Source organism: Micropterus salmoides, unplaced genomic scaffold, assembly GCF_014851395.1.
Source record: "Micropterus salmoides isolate LMB-PRFRI ecotype aquatic unplaced genomic scaffold, ASM1485139v1 Ms_hic_scaffold_19, whole genome shotgun sequence".
In the NCBI taxonomy this organism is placed as follows: Eukaryota; Metazoa; Chordata; class Actinopteri; order Centrarchiformes; family Centrarchidae; genus Micropterus; species Micropterus salmoides.
This window is the reverse complement of record NW_024041039.1, coordinates 28,935,989-28,952,106: the sequence shown is the minus strand read 5'-3', so window position 1 is coordinate 28,952,106 and position 16,118 is coordinate 28,935,989.

Below are 16,118 nucleotides of genomic sequence, written 5' to 3'. Positions count from 1 at the left end.
ACAAGAAGAAGAAGAACATAAGATGGAAAAGGGAGACAGGAAAAAGAGATGCATAATGCAAATAGACAGATAGTAATGAGGTCGTTACAAACTGATCCATATCTATAGACAGAATATGGTATGTGCAAAGCCGTGCTGCATCATCCCCACCCCTCTACGTTTCCATTCTAGCTGTATAACAAATGTTTAGTTCTTTCATTGAATCTCATTTCATGTGGTAGCCCTTAGTATAACCAGAGAGTAATGAAAAGTGCATTGTTAATATATAGTTCCTCAAGACGGAGACTCACAACTCTTTGATCTTTTGGCGTAGAAAATCAGCAGCAGTACCTTGATCCATGATACATGATTGTTGGGAGGAACTAGTCATTTATACCAAGCTGTTCTTCTTTTAGTCTTTGCCCCATGCTAACAAGCTCCTGTTGTTTAAAATGTTCACATTTAGTGATGATCTGCCAGGGTCCAGTGGGCCTATTGGTAGAGTGGGCTGCCTCTGAGTAGGTCTTTCCCCTCCCGAGCCTATGCACTCTGGCAAATGTGATGTTGTAAAAGTTATTCTCTGAAATGTTAAGTTCTTGTTTTCAAAAGGTTTTTTAGCATCCTCCATGTTTTCTTTGTTGGCTTCTGTTACTCTTGTGAAAATAAGATTATCCCTCATCAGTCTAGTTTGTAGTCCTATACTGTTTCACTCAGCTGTATTTTACATGTTGAGGCTGGCAGTGTTTGTATGGATTATTTCAGTTCACCATTTTTATGTTCTGTGCCTGTGGACCATTTTGTTCAGTTCTGAAACTTTAGAGAGAAGATTAACAACAATATCTTTTTTGCCCAGTCTTTCAAGTGTCTTAAGCTCATGTTCTATTCTATTAGCATTATGCTGCTACGTTCTGTACCTGACAGTCCTGGGGTCTCATTTGTAAACGGTGCGTACGTAAAAAACAGGGCTGGAAACGTGCGTACGCCGCTTCCCAAGCAAAGGTTGTGATCTATAAAAAGCAAACTTGACGGGAAAATGTGCGGTCCGGTAAGTAAACTCTGAACCATGCGTACGCACATAAAGATCATATTAATTAATAGGCCTACTTGCATGCATTGAAATTTATTTTCATAAATAAAGTGAACAGGAGGACAAATTATATTTCAATTGATGCCATTTTCAATGTGTCGAGCAAATAGGAGAGCACAGTTTCATGTATTGTTATTACATGTTTCCTTATCGAGGCAAGCGCTGTGCGCCAGCGTGTGGATGTGATGCGCATCCACACGATCATACAAGATTTGAGATATACATGGATGAGGTGGAGAGGCATGTGTGTGTGGTATGAGAAGAAAAGCCATTATTGGACAATCCAAGAAGCTACCCATGTGGTACACATTTGTAAAATAGAGTAAAGGAGATGCATTTTTAGTTAAAGCTGCACTAATCTAGATTTTTTGTATTAACAATGAATCAAATGACCATGGGTAATGTGAAAGGTTTTGCTGAAACACACAGAGAATTCATATTCACTGGCTGCAACAAAATAAAAGAAGTAAAAGTTGTTTCATCATCCTGCCTAGATTCTGACTGTGGAATTCATGTGGTGTCTTTCCAGATTTCAGCTGTTGAAGCTTTGGCCAGATATATATACACATGGCTAGCAGGATGGACATTGAAGAGGACACGTACAGGAAAGTACTTTAATTTCAAAGAACGATTCAAAGGGAAGAAGACACGTTTAGAAGGGGAAAACTGACACTTGATGTTGAGGACTCTTGGAAGGTTTGTTGAGTTTTAAAGAACCATTTTCTCCTCTGGGACATTTTAAATCTCCCCCTCTACCATCCTGTCAAATGTCTGTTCACTATGGAATAAAATGGACTTGCTGAATGGAATTGGCCTTCATGGACATTTGCATCTTCGCATTGACCTGGCTTGATGAGATGGTCTCTGATGTCGAGGTCAGCCTGAACAACTTCATGATCATCAGGTCCGACAGAAAGAGACAATCAGGGATGATGAAGGTGGCTGGGTCTGCATTTACATCAATAACAGGTGATGTAGCAACATCAAGGTGTGTAAGCCCAACCTGGAGATGCTGACCCTGTCCCTGCCCCCATCATCTCCCTAAAACTGTTGTAGTCTGGTATATTGCCCCCAACACAAACACCAAGGCAGCGGTTGAGAAGGTGCACTGAAAAAAAAAGAAAGAAGGTAAACTGTAAAAATGATCAAAGTGGTTCAACTTAAAAACTTAAATTCAATTGCTGCCTTAAAAATGTGAGTGAACTCAGCTTTAAGGAAAGCTTTGTTTCAACTCATGATGTTACATTATACAATTTGTTTAATTAATAATCATTTATTGATTGAACTTGATAGTGTTTAAATAAAACAACGATCTATATTACTTTGTCCATTCAAGGAAACTTGCATTCTCTTCTCTACAATTCTACACCCTTTCAACTCACATTTTTAAGTTCAGATAACTAACTATATAAGACATTTCAAGTTAGTTTAACTTGGAAATGCAAGTTCACCTGCTGCCTTGAAAATGCACGTTAACTTAACTTGAAGATTACCTTTGTTTCAACTCATAAATTCAAGTTCATAAAGTTGATCGAACTACTGTATAGTGTTCTAGTTGTCTCAACATTGTTTTGTTAGTTACACAAACTTTTTTTAACTTCATACTTTTAAGTTATTCAAACTAACAGTTTCATGTTCAAACAACTTAACTACCTTTATACTATTTCATGTTAATAGAAGTTGAAATCCAAATTTGTTGTGGTTGACATGTAAAAAGGGCCTTGCAGACAGACCACCCCAGTAGTGCTATGAAACCCATTAACTTCATGCACCGCATCGCAAGCTCCAGCGCACACCGCAGTCAAAGTTGAAAATAGTTGGCAAGCACAGCAGGTATCGCCTCCTTTCTGGAAGGCCCTTAAGGCCGTGCTCAGGAACTCTTTTCACTGGTGACACTAGTCTTTTGCTGTTTACCACAAAAGTATCTATATATAGTATCTTTGTTTGGAGTTTGATGTATGACTTATCTGCAGTGTATAATTAGTAGGGATGAGCAAGTACACCACTAACTGTATCTTTTATCTTCTCAACAAATTCAATTTTCTGTAGCTGTACTCGGAATGGGTGGGGCTTAACCTGGCTGTGGGCGGGACTAACTGGAACTTATTTAAGTGTGAAATTGGTCGGGGTTAATCAGAAGTTGTTATATTTATTTGAAAACTATTTACAGAACAGCCTCAGAAATGAGCTTCAGAGCAATGTTTTTGATTACAATAGTAATTGATTTTTAAAATGGTTCCTATATTTATATTATACAATCCAAGGCTCCCTGGTTTGCACTGACTGGTGTATTTTTGATCGAGATCTGAATGATAGAGTTTCTGTCATTGTGGATTACATCAGCCTCTGCCTAAACAGCACCATTCCAGCGAATATCCAAACTTTAAACCTTGGATCCCTCACCTAATAACAGAGCTGGAAGGAAAAGCACAAAGGTTACAGGCTCAAAGACTGGGCTAGCCTCAAATTGGAAAATCATTTGCAGAAATGCAGCCCCAAATTTGCAAGGAACCTCCGCCGTGCTTCACTGTTGCCTGCAGACAGACTGTAGAGAGACTGGACCAAATCCTGAGCGCACAGCTGTTGTGTTCACTGGCGCTGACATGAACACCAACGTAAAACTAGAGGTCTTCAGTAAATGCCACTCATCCAGTGTGTTCTGGAGTCGTTTAAAAGCTGAATATGGAGGGGAACAAATTAGCTGTCTTTCAACTTTTGGAGGGATCTGATGACATGTGTCTGATTTAATTAAAAATATTGGGGGGACAAGTTTCCTTTGTCATGCATGACTGATAACAGGTGGTTGTATAAGTACGGGTGGTGTTAACCCCTGTTCAAAAATGGTCTCTTGCTGTCAGATGTGAATGTCTTTGTTGATCTTGCTTCGGCCATGCACTGACTCATGGTTGATGACCTACGACCTCAACAAGTGGATACTGTGAGTAGTTTTGGTCTGGTGTTTAGACAGCTGTTTCTGGTTTGTGGTAAGTGCTGACTCCTTGTGGCTTGAAGACTCTGGCTGTGACAGTCCAGACACACTCTTATGTCACTGTGTGATTTTCATCATCCACTCCTTATACCTGTCAGCCTGAAGTATTCTGCTGCACCTCCCTCTCTCTATCCTCTCTCTCTTCCAGCCCTCTAGCAGCTGACTATGGGCGTTCTCTCTTAGATTTGGCCACGATCAGCACAGCCAATCATGTGGTCACTATCAAACTTGAAATCTGTTCTCTCCTCCGCTGTCATCTGTCATTTCGGTACAAATTGCTGCGGCCCTCCTCCACGCGATTCACCTTCTGCTCATCAAATCCAAGCCCAGTCCAGGCTCAGCAGAAGTCTTTTCCTCATAACATCCAATTCCTCAGCATTTTCTTCATCCCTTCATCACTGCCACCAGTGTCTAGACTCTATTGTCATCAAGGTGGGGTCTAATCACCAAAGACTTTTCCCGTTCTCATTTTCATTGTATGAAATAAATTGTCATTGTTCACTAAGTTAAAGTCTCACCTGATTAAAATGAAGATATAGGTCTTTGTAATGCTCCTTTCAGCCTTCACATAGATCTAGTTGTCTATGTTAAGCAAGGTAAGTCTGTGGTAAACTGCTGTTCTGAGAAACACCTGCTCAGGAGGTACAGCAGGAGGTACAGCAGGTCGTCCAACGATCACAGAGTTGGCGATTTGATCCTCCTGTCCGCTTGTCAAAGTGCGGGCAAGGCAAATTGCTCATGATGGTTGGTCAGCACCCTGCGTGGTAGCTTGCTGTCATCAGTGCGGAAACCTTAAAACTTCTATATAAATGTAGCCATTTATCAGTCTACTTTTGTGTGCATGACACATCTGTTGTGTGTCAAACAACATGATGCACTGCGGCGCAGCAGGTGTGTACACGATTTGAAGAGTCGTATTACGATTGCGATTCGATTATAATGGAACAAATGCTACTTTGGGTGTACTTGCTTGATTATCAAGGAATGCACAAAATATTGACATTTGAAATGTGTATTTCTCAGCTTGAACAAAGAAACAATATTTATAACAATAACAAGCAGCACATATTGGCACACTGGCACAGGCTCAGTGTACATCTGTCTGATGCAGAGTCTCTACCCACAACCTGGAGGAGGAACTTTACCAGATGTATTAAGGTAAGTTCAGGTGGCGAGTCCGACTATGTTTTGAACGATTAAGGGGTTACGGTAGGTTGTTGTCTTAAAAGTTACTAGCACAATGTTCATAAAACATTTTTCTCATTGCACGTTGGCTTATCTGTTTTTAGGGGCACATGCGAGAGCCCGGTATGGGTGGAGAAAATGAGCAGACAGCAGTGCACACACAGAAGAGAACGTCACATTTTCTTATAAAATCGCTCACTTTTTATGTAATCGCACATGACGACATTGCGATTGTGATTGCGATTAGATTAATCGTTCTATCCGCACTATCTGACAGTGGCGATCCAAGGGAAGGTCCTTTCATGTTTCTATTGTTGTCTCAGGTAATTTCCTTTGAAAGAAAAAGTCGATTTTCATGATTCTCTGAGAGTAGAGCATTAGACTCTCCTTTCCTCCTCCTTTTTTTGTCAGATAAAAGCAAATGTGCTCACAATGAACATAAGACACAGAGGTCTCCCGGAGAACGATGTAAAACTGAGGGCTAAAAAAATGACCTCTTAGGAAGAAGCAGCAGAAATGACATCAGAATCATCAGTTACTGCCACATCCTGGAACTTCTTCTGCAAAGTTCTGATAGAAATCATGGGGGATTATCTGTAAAAAAGGAGATTGTTATACAAGAAGTCTGAAACTGCAGGGAAACCTGAGATACACAACACGAAGAATTCATGGCTCAAATTTATTCCAGGGGCTCAAAGCCACTTCTCTTGTACCCATATAGCTAAATTGAACTATTAAATTAAACAGGACATTAATAATCCAGTTGCATGTTTTTTCTAAACTACCCTGTCTCCATTTTTAAGTAATTGTAATTGCTCTCTTCAGTTCACTTGCAACACTTATTTAAACTTGACTTTTGGGGGTTCTTTTTCTTTGTCTTCCAATTCAAGTAGTATGACATTCTTGTAACACACAAATGTCAGTGGTTGGATGAACAAATCACACGTAAATTTGAGACAGGTTTTCCCGTCCTCTATCCCAGGTGTTGTTAAATTTAAGCTATTAAAACACTTAGGTTAAGGAAAGATAGTCTTGGTTAACAGGGTTGGGGAGTAACGGATTACATGTAACGGCGTTACGTAATCAGGATAAAAAATAAAGTAACTGTATTTCGTTACAGTACAGAAAATGAAGACGGAATCAAATTAAAGTTACATTTTGTAAAAATGGGGATTACACATAGGGATTACTTTAAGCACAAAGTTTCCATAAAACAGAAAGAGGAGTGCTATTTGCTGTTTAAGCGTTTCCTGTAAAAACACACAGCCAGGGAGGAATCTGTCGCAGATATTGATTGCCAGTGTAGCCAGTAGTTGAATGGGGTCAGGCAGACTCTGTGCGGATTGATTCCAGCTCTCAGTGAATGAACAAAGTCTGACCACTGGGAACACAGTACGAAGGTGGTTTTCTTTTCGGTTTGGCTCTTGTCACCGCGGGGCTGAGGCATACCGAGGCTCAAACTAACAGTTTCAGAGATTTGTTGCCCGCTCGCCTGCTGGGTCCCCTGACCTGAAAACCTAGTGTTTGAGTAAAGGTGTAAACCTAAACACACAGCCCGGTGCTCCGAGTTCCCAGTACGGGCAGAATGAGCTAATTTGACCAGTAGCTGCAGGCTAACTGAGCTAATTAGATAATGTCAGCTAGCTAGCGGCAGTTAGCTAACTTGCTACAGCAGCAGGTAAAGCGATCTGTCCATCTGGGAGTCTGTAAATCACAAAGTTGAGGCAGAGGAGCTGGGAAACATCAGAGAGAAAGCTAGGAAATATTTTCCATCAAATATGATTCAGTTTCAGCAAAATCAGTGAATGAAGTTGTACTTCACTGGAGCCTGGTCCCAGAAACACTGTTTTTCAGAAGAGTCATGAAAATTAAAGAAGCATTTCATTGGACACTAAATGGATGCAGCCCTAGTGCAGGATGATTCATCAACATTTTAAAATTGTTTTCCTGGAAATGACACACTCTAAAATGTCTTCTATAAGACCTACAAAACAAATTTTTGTCATTGATGGGCCAGATCCTGTTGTACAGGCCCAGTGCAAGGCATCATATAAAAACATTTAAATATCGATCTTGATTTGATAATGGGACATTTTAAAATTGTATGTTTCTCTAAAAATACCCCAAGCAGACACCGCATCTTGCCTTTATTTACATATTTGGTATCGAAGTACTCCAAAAGTAACTAAAAGTAATCAGGTTACATTACTTTCATTTAGTGGTACTTGGATTACATTACGGATTATATTTTTAAAGTAACCCTCCCAACCCTGTTGGTTAGGTATCGAAAAGGTTGCGCCTCAGGAGGTAAAGCAGGTCATCCACCAGTGGTTCGCTCCATGGCTCCTCCACTCTGCATGTTGAAGTGTCCTTAGGCAAGATACTGAACCCCACATTTTTGGTATGTGAATGTTAGTTACATTCTGATTAGCATTTGGCACCTTGCATGGTAGCCTCTGTCATCAGTGTATAAAATGGGTGAATGTCATATGTATCGTAAAATGCTTTGAGTGGTCGAAAGACTAGAGAGAAGCTATGTAAGTACAGTAGTACCATTAAGTACCATTTACCATTCAAAGCACACTGTCTAATGCTTCAAGTCAGTGTTGACTTTTTCAATATTTAAACAAAACCACCATCTGTCACAAAGTGCTTTAAGTTGTCTAAAGACAACCATAAATTGTTTGTTATCTTTTAGTTGTCAGGAAAAGATAGTGTAGGAAAACAATTTAAACATTTTGCAGATATGTTTGATATAAAGATTCTTTCTTATGTTATTAGAAAATACAATCCAGTAGGCATTATAGTTCCTACAAACATATTTGCTTCTGCAGATTAAGTTGCCCATGATAACTTTTATTGCCAGGTAAAAATAAATAATTAATTTCACTAATTTAAACAATTGCACAAGTATATAAGTATGATACATAAAAGATACAAACAGAAGCTGAATGGTATTTTTATCATGGATTTAAATTTACCAAGCGGTACCAAAACACAGATTTTTAGGGTGCTTTCTGAGGAGCTCCAGGTAGTCAGACGATAGAAACTAAAAGCACATCTTCCAAGATCAGTACAAACTCACGGGACTTGAAGAGGAAGCCAGTCATTAGACTGTGTTTGATATGGTCCAAATGACCAAACTAGCATATAAGAGATGGCAACTTCCCAATGAGAGCCTTGAAAATAAACAAATACATATGTTTATCTTGTCTCCCAGACCGAGACCACCACCCAACTTTTTTTTGTACAAGATGCAATGATGAGTGCTATAAACACTGTTGTCAAACTGGCCTCCATTGGTTGGCGGCTGGGTTTCATTCCAGGTCCAGCAACTAGATGGCATCAGGAGAGTATGTAGTGTTAGTCCTGACTCACCTTCGTAGTGGTTTCCCTGTCGTCCAATTGGACTCCGTCTGTCTCGGAGGCTGTGTTCAGTCCTGGTCTGGCTGTTTTCACTGGAGGCTGCTGACCCTGGTTCTGTTGACCGCTCGCCCGGTTCCGGTTCTGGTGCCCATCCCAGCACTGTTCCCCGCTGGCATTTACCCCAGCTTTGGCGCTGAAGACCACTGTTCACATCCTGCCTTCTACTAAAAGTCACGGATGCTTTTTTAAAAACCATGACCATAACCTAAAGTATCTCTAGTTGTTTAATCATGACCAAACCTTAAATGAGAACAAAGTCTGTTTCCAGCTGTTGGGGAACATTTATTATGAAGCCTTTTGTGGGTCCAGAGGGAGCTGTGGGAAGTTTCATAAAGTGACATCATTGAGTCGGCTGCGGTCATAAAACACGCATATGAGTCATTGGAAGTGTTTTGTTGTTAAGGTCAGAGGACTTTTTCTGAATGATTGTATAACTTTTCCCAAAACAAAAATGTATGCTGTCAGATTAATTTACAGATAGGGCTTTAAGAATCCAGTCACCTCAGCTTGATAATCAGTTAACTTAATAATTGAGGGTACTCAATCTGATTTAATAAATTGCAGAGGTAAACAAAGTGGAACAATTATTGTGCTGTCTTTAAGCTGCATTATACCTTATGGAAAAAATGTGCTGCCTACTGGAAAAGAAATATCAGCTTTTCAGCCGTAAACAACACTGATAAATACTGCTCAACGCTTATTCATGAAGGCTTTGTGATCACTTCTGATTTCAACAACAAAGAAATACCATTGGTCAGATCAATTCAATTATATTTTCACTTTTAATAAATCCACCCCTAACATGATATAGCCTATGACTGGAATATGACATGTCTTGAAATTTGGATTAGCAACCTGAGAAGAAAGTCAAAAACAGAATGAGACACAGGACACTTCTAGCTAGCCTGTCAGATTTCTTTACTATTAGATTTTATTTTTTCTCTCAATTTAACTTCTCTTAAGTCCCATCCCATGTAAAATTGAACCCTAGTATTTACTGAGTCCTGTAGCCTGCATCAATTGGATTATGTGTGAAATGTTGATGATATGAATAATGATAACACATCTCATTGTGAAATGACAATTGGTAGCAGATATCTGAGTCTACAGAGTATGACATGATGATATTGCACTCTACAGCTCCTGGGGATAATTATTATCATTATTAGTAGTAGTAGTCCTAGTCTTAGTAGCCTAATAGCTATAGCTAATTTCAATTAGCATCTTGACAGCCGTTTTGTCCGGCTCCTGGGGCTTAATATTTGCTTCAAAAAATAGACCTTATCTAGACGTTGCACTATGTTGGAGATTAGTGTAGTTACATAATAATAGGGCAATTACATAAAGAATGCAACATACATCAGTCAACTGCAGCTTTGACCACAGCTCCCAATTTGGAGACTTCATTGAAAACGCCATGGTGATAAACTGCAGTGCTGAACTACCAAACCTACTCACTGTCCTGCGCAAATCATGGAAAGTCCTTTTATTGGGAGCCAGAGCGCACTGAAGCGTACAGCCACGTGCGGATGTGTCGGCTCCGCTTACGAGCCTGTACGCCTTTAAATGGCGTGTGCTGGTGCTGGGCAGAGGGCGGACCCGGGTTGCGAGTGTGTGCGCGTTTGTATGTGCGCGTGCGTCTCTTGCCTGCAGCCGCTGCAAGTCGCACCGAGCTAACAGCGGCTTTTGTGCGTTTGATGCACCGTGATCGACGCACCTGTGAGGAACGCCAAACCCAGCCCGGTACCAGCCTGGTGCTCGCCGCTCCGCAACAGCGGACACCTTGCTGCTTTTGACAGCATCCTGGATTTTAAAAACTACGGCTCTGTGGAGTTTACAGCTGGATTTTAGCAGTTGGATACTCTTGGTGGTCTGTTTAACTAAGGTCAGTAGCGTCGTGTCCTACTACTCCAACCTGTCCGTGTTGTTGTACGCGTGCAAAACCCTTCTGAATTTAATGTGGTGAGCAGAAACTGGAGCAGGTTCCAGAGGAAATATGAGGCAGGGAGGTTGGCGTTTCCACTCCTGACGCACAGGTACCGCGGAACTTGCCACTTTCACAGGACTTTTTCCATAGTGTGAGCACCGGAACGGTGAATGTGCGAGCAGGTGTGCGTCTCCTTGAAGGAACAGCGGCGTTTGTGAGGTTGAAAATGGTAATCTATCTCTACCATGTTGGCCTCTAATTCCCCCGGTGGAGTAAAGGCACGGTGACAGGCGGGTATAGAATTACACACGTCCCCTCCGCTCCCCTGTGGAGATGTTTACCCTACTTATTAATTATCAATTGTATTTATTTTATATTATCTCTTGCAAATACGGCCATGCATTCACACCTCGCTTGTGTATCAAACGTGAAGGGAATTAACCCTGAAAAAAGACCCGCGGGCTTTTTATCACCTTGTTTTTAGGATGATGAATAATGAATAACGTGAACGCCAGGTGTCCAGTGTCCACGCATTGTTCTCGTCTGCAGCCTCCTGTTAAAATGTCAAACACATGCCCTGTCACGCCGCGCACAACCCTCTCCGCGCAACAGACGGGGCTAATATACTCTTTAAATATATATGCATTTTGATGTAATTCGAGCATTCAGTAGGCTATGACATGCAGTTTGATACGTGACCTTCTGTGTTAACGGAGACGGACAGCACGCACCAGCAGGCTGCACACCTCCTCGCCATGCAATAACCACCACATTCCTCCATTACCCCGCTTCATCTGTCTGTATTCAGAAATCCAGCTGCTGCTTGCTCTTTTCACACACATTTACCTGACGAATCAAACGGACACCTCTGTTTCCTCTATTTAAGAAATGCCTTTACATTACATCGGGTTTAAAAAAAAAAAATACAAAATAAATAAATAGGCATCTCAACATGATCTTTTCATATTAAAATTCGCTCGAAATAAATTAAATCAGTCCTGTGGCAATTATTAAAACGTGACATAAGACTCAGTATTTACGAGGGGGGGAAACAAAATCAAATTTTAATAAAAGGATGATTATGATTGGATTATTTCGGTTCCCTGGTGGATCAAATGGCGTCCGCAGGGACAGCAGGGAGGTTTGCTGAAATGTGACTGCCCTGCTCCCAATAAACTGCATTTCATGCTGCACGTTGAGTTGACAAGTTTCTCCCTTCATCAATCCACATTTGAAAAACCACAGTCTGGGCCTGCTCTGCACACCAGGCTCACATCCATTTCAGACAGGAATTTTAATTTGAATGAGCACTGCCTTTTTCCCGCACATGTCATTTACACTGCGACGAATGCAGGATGTCCCATTTATACAGCAAATTTGGCAATGTCATTGCAGGAAAATACGAGGCCCTGTGCAGTGCGCCATAGAAATCCACTACCTACCGCAAAACAAGCAATAAGGTGTACAGGCCTGCGTCTCCTGTCTGTCTAACGCCTTTTACTCTTAATATCTACAAGCTTGTCTAAAAAAAATTTATCAGCAGCTCCACTTTGAACTGATGTAAGGCAGTCTCAAGTGGTGCGAATTCTGAAAGGCAAGAGGATGACAATTCTATTTATTCATCGCTACTGCACACATTTCGATGTGTCGGATTTTAAGAGTTAATAGGATTAGACGATTCTTGTGCATTTATGCAGGGGAATTCCTAATCAGGCATTTTCCAAAACGGGCTTCAGAATGGGCGTGACCCAGTCAGAGAATGCGTCTCTTTTTCCTGCAAAGGGCCCAAAGGTGCTTCATCACCTTCTTCTAAACTGCTTAAGACCTGCTTAAGATTCCCAAACATCAGAGCACTGAAAACAATTAGGCTACGTTTTATGTCTTATGTTCGAGAAAGACAAATAAGTTTGTCCTTTTACGCTGGTCCAAATGATTGTAATGTGGTTTTACTCTCCTTTTTTAAAAAATGTTCTTTTTGGTGGTTGTTGAGAATTAAAATGATCTGGCTAGCCTAAATAATATTGAAATTGTGTGGTCACTATTGACTATGCTGACATTAAATCGATACAGACGATGGAATTTTGTAGGTAATTATGCTTATGTAGCTCTTTGGGTGTAATTTCGCCTACATGATGTATTTTTCTGCAAAATATGAAACCCTCTCTCGATTTAATTTCTCTTATCGTTTTCTTTCTCGCCCCTTTTTAAAGCTTGGGGTGGGGGTTGTTGAGAGTAGGATGGAGGCTGTTTTGGGTAATTTGGCTGTCCTGCTTTTTTTTTTTTTTTTTTTTTGTTCTGGTTGGCAGCCGATTAACTGTGCTGACAAATCAGGCGCAAAAAGCCAAGGGCTCTCAAGGTAACACTAATCCCTCTGGGCGGGGAGAGTCAAATATTACGCAGGATTTTAGAGAATGCTCCTTTCTTTAATTCGCTCGTTTTTTGCGTTCAGACGGTGCCAGTCACTTTCGTTTCTTGTATTTTTATTTATTTTTTAAACGTGTGACATTGCTGGGCCATAACTATGATCTATTCCTTATCTAAAGTATCTGCTGTGCCGTCTTTACAGACATCCATTTTAAATATATATTAAAACAGAAATGAAATAGAAATGGAAAGAAAAATGACTCTCCTTCTTTTTTTTTTTTTATTTCAGAATCATCCAGGCCTAACATGTACAGGCGTGTGAAATCTTAGGCCTGCCGTTTAATTTCTGCTAATGGACCAATTACAGTATTGGCAAGAAGCAAGATCATTTTTTTAAAAAGTCAGAAACCACAGGGAAAACAAAACCGACATAAGGGGAAAAAATAAACGCCACATTTAGAAAGACGGTAGGATGTTGCATAAACTGCTGGTGTCGGTGAGGGGAAAAGGCGAGGGATTTGTGGGTGTGTTCGCTGGTGGAGTGTGTATGTGGAGCTGATGGAGAGGTGTGTATCCAGGCTTTAGTTGTTGGCGTGCATGTGTAATATTTTTGAGTGTCTGCAGTCATTTGTGCATGTGTGAACATTCATCAGTGTGGCGTGTAGGATTATCATTTTATTCTGTGTCTTCTTACACTGGTAAGGTGTGTATGCAGCCCTCGGTGTGGTGTGTACGCACATGTCTGCATGGTGCAGGCGTGTGTCTGTGTGTGTGCGCGCGCGCGCAGTGTGTATGCAGGCGTTTGTGGGGTGGTGGGTGCTCTCTAGCTGGGTGATGTAATGCCGTGAAGGGTGCTGCAGCAGAACCACAGCGCCCAGAGAAGGCGTGTCCTGTCTGCAGAGTAGCTGGATAACAACACGGTGCCCACGCTGCACCCGCTGCCAAAATAACACCCCCCACCCCCCACCCCCCCCCACAAACACACCCTCCATCCTTCACTTCCGCTCGTCTTCCCATTTTACATTTATCTGCCTTTTATTAGTCTGTTTTTATTTCTGCCTTTTTTAAAAAGAAATGAGCAGTCTGAGCAGCAGAGGCGATATGGAAATTAAAAAAGAGGACTGATTTACAAATGGTGATTTTTTTTTTTTTTTTTTGTTGTTGAAAAACAGGATAATTCTGCTATTTTAATAATATTTACGGATTTATTTGAATCAGCTGATTTTTAATAATACTTTTAATCAGTTTCTTTAGTGTTCCTGTCCCTCTGCTGATGAATGTTGTCTTAAATTCTGGTGAGGTGGTGAAAAGGGGAGAGTGTGCATCCTTGCCCTGTCCCCCTGTGCAGTGTTTAAAATCAAAAAGCATGATTATTAATATTTTAAATGGCTTTAGTGACCAATCACTTTAAAAAGACAAAGCTGATAATCAACGACATATTTTAGTCAGCTTAGACTGCAACTGATATTAAAATGTTTTGCAAAATCCTTCTGCCTTTTTATCAGTGTTCTTTCTTTAAACAGTGTCTAAATAGAAGCATTTTTGCATCTCAGCAGATGTGGCTGAGGTATCTTGCCCTGACTAACCAAGCTATATGGAGTGCTTTTAAGGTTGGGCGATATGATGATGTATAGTCTGAGACAATATAAATGTGTACTGTCGGAGATTAACTGAGATATTTTAATATGGTAGGTATTTAAATCGCTGTAGTAGCCAAAGACATTCCTGTCTAGTTTCAATAGCTTTCTCAAAATTAGCTTTGGGTATTGAATTTTTTATCAATTCCAAATTTGCTCATTGATTCCATCTCAATCAATTCCCATTTTCTGGTCCATTGTTGTTGAAATAAAAAAGGCAGTAAAATGTTTAGATAACAAAAATCTTAATTCTTTTAAGTATTTACTTTGTATTGTTTCATTTAAACTAGCAAATCCAAACTGAACATTCACAGAGGAAATACATACACTGCAAACATATGATCCACAGTCAGTACATAGATGTCTTGTGGAAGCTGTGGTATTTGACACTCCTCAGTTTTCTCTTTGGTTTTTCTCTTTTCCTGTATTGCCAAAAAGAACTGTGTCACAGTTTGGTATCCTGGCTCTTGATGCAGGACGTAGATGGCCTAGCAGATGTAGCCTTTGTGATAATAAAGGGTCATTGCGTTTAGGAACTGATGAGCAGAACTGAAACTCCAATTTTATTATTTTTAACGGGTACCCGGTTCTTGGCATTTTGGTTTGGTTCTAATTTGGAACTGGTTTTCTGTTCCCAACCCTAATCAAAATAGATACAATCTATTGTTAAAGTGATGCACAGCGACACACAGTACACTCTGATAGAGAATGTTGTTCATATCACCCACCACAAGCCCAAAGACATCGGTATAAGCCTAAGATGGTGGGAAAACGTTGTACCCAGAAGGGTTTGTGGCTGACTTGAAGGGTGTGTTTGCATCCTGAAGAGAGAAGATGAAGAGTAGTGTTGGGGTGTTTCATGAGATGCATGAGTGGGAGTGGATGAGGTGGAACATCGCTCCTCTGTCTCTGCGCCCCCTCTCCCTGTTCTACTCATCTTTCCTTCTGCTGTCGCTCCCCCTCCCCTCCACTGTCAGGTTGCATGTCCTGGTCAAATGATTTTGGAGTGTACCACTGCCGCAACGAAGACGGGCAAAGAAAATGGCACCTCTGTGAATCTATTGTGAGATGTAAGCGGCAGTGTCTGTGCAATTTGGAAGGCCTTACAATGAGCCATACGAGCAAATCAGAAAAATTGCTGCCTGTCCTTTTAAGATATATCTGCAAGCTATGGAGGACATTTTGTCACTGTGTATGGACAGCGATACTGTGTGTTTTTGTGTGATTAGGGCACCTGCTGGAAAATTACATTAAGTGGCATCCATTTAAACACAAGGGACTGCCATGGGCTGCTTTATTTACATTTACACACACACACACACACCCCTACGTCCAGTCCGTGTGGTTGTTAATAGGATCCAGAGTGCCACTGCCTTTTGTCAGTATGTGTATGTGGATCGTCCCTGGGGGTTCGTCAAAGGAGCCTTCACAGAACAATGATCCATGCCGTTTAGCCTTTTAACCCCTGATGCTGCCCACACTGCAACAAAAGACAAACACACACATGTGTCGTGGCAAACTGAA